Raw genomic sequence first — 6,296 nt, 5'->3', positions numbered from 1 at the left:
AACATAATGTTGTTGAACCACAATGGAAAATATTTAATGAGGCTCCTGATAATTAAACGAAGACATGGCTCAAAGGACTTGTATTCAAGCCAAAACTCTTAATAAAAAAAAAATTATCTCGTTCTTTGTTCTTTTAATAGTTAATATTCTATTTCTGAATTCAGATCCTCTGTCATCAGGTCTCTAGCTAAGTGACGTCATTGCATAAGCTGATTGAAATTTAATTCGCTAATAGTTCTCTACTCTATCACCCCAATTGCTAGCAGTGTAGAGATGGGGATCAGATTTATCGATATTTTAAATATGCTCTTAAATTAGACATTTATATCGTGGATCGATTCAATCATGCTTAAGAGGGGTCAGAGGGAAAATTCCTAGTTTTCGATTTGATTTTAGAGGGGTATATCCACTTTAAAGTTAAAAATGAAATATTGTATGAGTAACTACACGATATACTCAAGCATAGACATTAATCAGAAACATAAAACAATAAAGTTTCCTCGATAGATAAAAATCACGAAATGACCTCTAATTTTCACATTTTTTCGATTTATCCTCGAAATGCTACAGGTTATTAGGACAAAAATTAGATAATTAATTATATTTATGCATGATCGACAACTGTCATTACGGATTTTTTTTAATCCCTTTAGTTTTAGAGTTATTCCGCTAAAACGAATTTGGTACTTTTAATGCGCAAAATTCAACATCTCTTGTCGCATGTCACGCGAACTTCAGGCATATATTTGTTTCACAAATTTGGGCGGAGCCAACGTCAAAACTTTTTTGGCATGCTCCCTCTTAAAATGCAACGTTAGTTAGTCTATGGTTGAACTAAATCAATTGCGTTATGTTTTTGTACTTATTCTAAAATACATTGTTTTACCATTTCTTTACACCGGACTTCCAAAAATATACAAAAACATATTGATAACTATACTTAAACTAAAACGTAATATTAGCAAAGTGCATGAACGGCTCTTCGTTGATTTTATAATTATTGGGTCAGCTTTCGCCAACCTTCTTTGCATGCCGTGGCGATCTTTAATTGAGACTGAATATAGTATAAGCCACTGTGTTACTGATTCTGTAATATTTAATTCAGCCTTTGGAGTCGAAACCATTAGCCCGTGGGATCCCAACGCCTTTAACTGTACAAATTTTTATCCAATAAAGTAATAGATTATCTAGGAAATCCAAAGGTAGGCAGCTACCTCGCCCAACGCATTAGCATAGCTATTCAAAGGGGGAACGCTGCCAGCATCTTGGGCACCTTGCCGCGGGCACCCAATTAAATTTTAGTTCTAGTGTCTAGTATTTAAGCTTTTATTGCACCAATGTTTTTTAATTTACTTTCTAATATAATCTGAGTACAGAGTACTAAAAAATCGACCTCAAACTTTGGTGGTATTACATCTATTTGCCAAGTTTTGTTGAAATCGGTTACCGGAAAGTACGCGAACTAATAGTGGTGGTGGAATATTTTCTTCCACCACCAATACTGAGGTACACTATTTCCAAAAAAAAAAGAATCATCAAAATCGGTTCACAAATATCGGAGTTATCGTGTAACAAACACACAAAAAAAACAGCCTAGCAATACCAATGGTACGAGTTAAGAATAGTGCTTTAAATATCTGGGAGAAATTCTTTTGACACTGAGAAAGTATTGATCTTGTAGAAGCGTGTAATACATCTTATCTCGAGTATTCATAAACGTGTACCTGCTAGACAGTACTTCGTTAAATATAGAATAATCACTGTAATTTCTTTGTACCATTAAATCATTATTAGGGATACACGAAATAAAATGCTAGAGGAAAAGATCAGTACATAAATATAATACTAGAAATAATAATGTGTAATGTGCCGGATATCGAGTATATTGCCAGAAATAGAGACGAAATAAGGGCTGTACATTCCTGGTAACTCATCAGTGATACATCACTTATAAATATGAACTCTCGTTTGCACTGAAATATAGAAGCGCCGTATATTCTAAAAATATTCTGTATTTATTGCAATAAAGATAATATCTCTAAGAATGGCGTGCTGTTTCAATCGGTGGTGTGGGGAAAAACAGCAAAACATCTAATTACAAAACAAACGGAATCACATTTCATCGGTAATTAAATATTTAATATGTAATTTTCCAATTTTCGTCCAATAAAGCAAAACTTAAGTTAAATGGTCGATTTGAAGTGAAACAGTTGACGAAACCCATTGACGACATCCGTCAATTGTTTCGAACTCGGGCTAGCCAATCGGAGCGCAGTTGTAATGGTATGGCAGAATAGTTTTCAAACAAATAACATGACATTTCGTCCCTACTTCTGGTTATTCGATGGTGCCGGACAACTACAACAATTACCTCGTACCAAACCGCGGAAGAAAAAGACAATTATACAATACTCTGTAGTGATGCGCGATTGTGAATGATTTCGTTATTCGAGTCGTTGGTAGTCGCTAATCCTGTCATTCGAATGTCAAATTAGTAACCTACTAATTTTCATATTCGAATGATTTGAATGATCATTGATTACTAATTAGTAGTACTAATCCATAGATTTCATAGAGCACTTCTGCTCGTGATCACCTAGCCCTCTCTGACGTAATGGTAAATACTGTAAATATAACGGGGACAGGGATATTTTGTGGAATGAGGTGTCCCGATGTAACAATCATGCGACTCGTGCACCCAACCGAATGGCATGGGCATTCGACATTGTTAATCCGTAGACGGAGAGTGAATCATCGACTCGAGTCGAATGATTGTGCTTGGATTCTACTTAGGCGAATGATTAGCCCATTCGAATGAATAGCATTAGTAACATTCAAAATTGCTCATCGCTAATACCTTGTACTATGAGTATCTGAAAAACGTAATTCACCCCGGGGCACTACTTGGAACACGCAGACCAGAACCAATTTAGAAAAGTTCTTATGTTTTCGCAGTTTTGTACGTATTGGACATAAGTCTTTTTTATCTAAAACGGAGAAAGCACGAAACGTTAGTTTGTTAGAAAAAAAAACAAGTAAGTTCAGGTGGGGTAACAGCTTTTGCGCACTACATTAGATTCGTATCAGGATCTCGATTCAAAATTCTCCGATATTTTAACCGATTGGATATCGTTCTCGAATCGAAGGGCGGTTTCCGAGCTATTCGGAACATTCGTGTTAAATGTTCTATTCGGATTCGATTAATATATCGTTATCCAACAGCGTTGTCGGTGAAATAGATTATAACAAAAAAATCCTTTTATAAACATTTTAAAACTTGAAAGTATAGGAACGCATTAGTCTTGTATTAAAATAAATTAATAAAATTGAACAATTGAAGAATAAGCCCTGCCGCTATCTCGTTAGGTTCCAGTTATCTTTTCCATCCTTCAATTCCGGTTTTTATTCTCACTCCTTCACTGTTCATGCGGTCACATTTTGGAACGCACTTCCCATCACTGTTCATGATAGTAAATCCTTGAAATATATATATATCTAAGTATTTATATAATCTCTAGTAAATATTTTTGCTATTGTTTTTTTATTACAAAGCAAAGCATTTATTAGGTAAAAATGTTTACTCTTGAAAACGTCATTTTTAAGCTACTGTTTAAACTACTGCTCGTTCATTACCCTGACCTCTCTGGGAAGAACGAACAAGAAAGTCTAGGGATTTCTCTTTTCAAATAAACTTAAATGCTACGGAATAACATTTTGAATCATAATTGTGTGGAATCTAGACTCTCATTGTCTTTCCATACTTCTTTATCTAAAACATACTCTTCAATTTTGTGATATGACTTTTCAATTAAAATACTTTTAATATAAGTTTTAAACTTAGGAAATGATAATCTTAATATATTCTCCGGAATCTTATTGTAAAAACGTATACAGTTCCCCATAAAAGAATCGTTTACCTTAGTTAAACGAAATCGTGGTACCATGAGTTTGGACTTAGTTCTAAGGTTAATATTATGGCTATCTTGTTTCTTAATGAAATTATGTATATTTTTACGGGCATACAAAATAATTGAGTAAATGTACTGTGATGCCACAATCATGATACCAGTCTCCTTAATCTTTTCTCTGACAAAAACCCGAGAACCTAAACGGTTCTAATTTAATTTAGCTTTGTTGTGGACGTAAACCCGATAATGTAATTATTGTGCCCAGTATTTTGGTCCACAGAAAGAAATTTCTTTTAAAAATAAGCAATACCTTTTGTTTGTGTTTTCAATTTTACTAAATGTGATCTGTTTTTTCCTGTGTAAATAAAAATAAATAATTAGTAACATGGTAGTAGAACATCGTAATATTCAATCTTGTTTTGCGTCGGAGATTAAAAAAAAGAATTATCGATATTTCGACATGGTAACGGCGCTGCTCTACTGTAAACAAGATCATTGCGGGGGTGGACCTATTATTATCTATCTACTCGTGTATATTGTATAATGTACGGCTTGCCTTAGGGGAAAGCTCTATTTCTATATAAAATAGATATCTTTGTCAGACCAATACATACAAAAGAGCGTGACAGCCTGTTCCACGTGGTCCTGGTTTATTTTTAGAAATACTCTTTGTATAATATTGTTAGCAAAAGCTGTGTAATCGGTTATTTGATTTGAAATACTTAGTGCTGCTTCTTATTACTATCAGATTTAAAGAATGGAGGTTACCGATTCGATTTGGGTTTAAACAATAAAAAAGAGACAAAATGGCTACAAGTCAATGGGCTACACTAAAAGATATTCTGCCGTGTCAATCCAATACGCAGTAAAGTCACTTAAAAGTATTTTGATTTTACAGCGCTCATAATGATTTCTCTATGCCTTATCTATACCTTGACATTTCAACTTTAGTGTTTTTGAATGAGATATTAAAAAACTAAAACACAGTAAGTTTTAAAATTTGGAAATTATTTTGACATGACACGGTACGCAGGAATACAATCGTGTGGTTTGACAATTACGCGAAATGCACTACGGGGCCTGCTATAAGCTCTTATAGCAATCCTATGTTGAATTGCCTGTCAAATTCGTACTATGACCTCTTAAAAACAATCCATTGTTCATGCAGTTTTCTTTCATAGTAAAATCGTATCATGATGTACCATTTGCCATGCAAATGGCGGTCTCATCTGTAAAAATAAGCAATCCAAAAAAGTTACTCTGTGACTAACTTATGTTAGATTTTGTTACATTTTTAAGAAATTTCGTTTAAGTTTTATTATATTTTCAGTTACATAATTATTTGTTATCTCTTTAGGCTATATAGCCAATTGTCAATAAATAGATACTATTACTTAAAATAATAACGCATAGAATGATAGTTTCATATCGAACGAACTGTCACAAGTGAGGCAAAAATCAAATTCATGTAGGCTAGTTTTAGTAGTAGGTTAATTTTCGGTTTTAGTGAATATTTATATAAAAATACAAGTTGAAACGCTTTACTTCCTTGTGGAATGTGATGTTAGTGTCTATTTTATATTTGTCTGACGTATTTTTACACTCATTTACCGCACATTTCGTCATTTTTAGCTAAAATTCTGGAGCTGTTCGCGGTGCAAGTTGACCTTAAGCACTGAAGGACCGCCCGCTCGTGTAGGCCCTTTGGGCACGCTTCATTTTGCCTCACTTAGCGTGTGCGGACTGGGTTTCTATGCGTTATTATTCTAAAAACTATTAACTATTGAGCGTTTTTTGAAAAGTTTAGTTCGCGTTTCCAATCTTTAAAGTATTGTTGATTTGTATGAATGTTATTGCAATTTTGAAATGGAATTTTAATCGTTTTTAATAATCTTATTGACAGAAAATCGTAAAATAACTTTCAAATTTGAGTTTCATACAATCAATTAAAAACGTACGAATACAAGACACGTTCCAATTATGTTATCAAATTACAAACTCACCTTATTAATTTCAATGATAATGACTAGAGATGACACGTAATTTTGTCGTACGACAAATTGTAAAGTATGATTGAAACGTTGCCGGTATTACAAAACAACGTAGTAAGTATAATAAAATTGATAAAAAACTATAATTATTCTCATTTTGAACACAGTCGGTTAATAGTGCTTGAACGCTCCCAGGATAGTACATCTGTCTATTTCTTTCTTAAGATTTAGTATGTAGTTCCATCTCGCTCTTGTTAGATGTCAGCTAGCCAGGCAGAGACAATAATTAACATTTAAAAAGTAAAACTCATCATCTCATGCCATTCCCGTTCAACTTTGTGTAGGTCATGCATTGACTTACAATTATATGGACGTCGGGTCCGCGCTAAAAAGTGTC

The sequence above is a fragment of the Hyposmocoma kahamanoa genome, unplaced genomic scaffold, assembly GCF_003589595.1.
Source record: "Hyposmocoma kahamanoa isolate Upper Pololo Valley unplaced genomic scaffold, ASM358959v1 211, whole genome shotgun sequence".
Lineage (NCBI taxonomy): Eukaryota > Metazoa > Arthropoda > Insecta > Lepidoptera > Cosmopterigidae > Hyposmocoma > Hyposmocoma kahamanoa.
This window is presented reverse-complemented; position numbering follows the sequence as displayed.